This window comes from Octodon degus, unplaced genomic scaffold (assembly GCF_000260255.1).
Source record: "Octodon degus isolate 3935 unplaced genomic scaffold, OctDeg1.0 scaffold00026, whole genome shotgun sequence".
In the NCBI taxonomy this organism is placed as follows: Eukaryota; Metazoa; Chordata; class Mammalia; order Rodentia; family Octodontidae; genus Octodon; species Octodon degus.
The window spans coordinates 7,381,664-7,382,471 of NW_004524602.1; positions in this window are offsets into that span (position 1 = coordinate 7,381,664).

Consider the following 808-nt stretch of genomic DNA (forward strand, 5'->3'; position numbering starts at 1 on the left):
TCACCATGAATGAAGAGCAGATTTTTAGTTACAAAAACCTCAGCCTCAAGAGAAACCTAAACAGCAGCACAACATGGTGTACATGTCCACAATCCCAGCACGTGGGGAGGCTGACGCAGGATTGGAAGGCTGAGAAAATACTAGGCTATACTAGTATGACCCTATCTCAAACCTTAATTTTTTTTTAAAAAAAAGGGGGAGGTGGCGCGAGGGAAACACCTTGGCAGTCTGAGCAGCTGCCTGGCGAGCACAAAGACCTGGGTTCAATCCCTAGTACCACCTACTGTGCCAGCCCCAGAACCCTGGGCGTGCTAAACTGGCCACCAAAGCCGGGCCTGCTGGTGCACGCCTGTAATCCCAGTGCTGGGGAGGCTGAGACAGGAGGATCACTAGGAGTCCGAAATGGGGAGTGAGACCCTCTACCAAATAAAGGTTCAAAAAGGTTTTTAAAAGCCCTTAAAAAAAAAAAGAGTCAGCTTAAATCAGAGGAAAAATGATTATCCTCTCAGACAAGTACCGTTATTTCACCATGAACTTCGGTACTCCTTTTGCTAGCTTATGTCATCCTCAGACCATCCTGGAACACGCTTGTGGGGTACCTCCGGGATCGCACAGGGCAGGCGCCGGCCCCTGCGTCCGCGTCCTCTCTCCAGCACTCTTAGGCCACTCAGGCCACTGCTGGGAAGAGCCAGGCCAGCGCCAGGCCTGGTGCTGATGGCGGGAGGCGGCGCTGAACCAGCCGTCACACGGCTCCGCTTCTCTGACAGTGCTTTATTTTTCTAACAGTGCTTTATTCCGATTCTTTTGG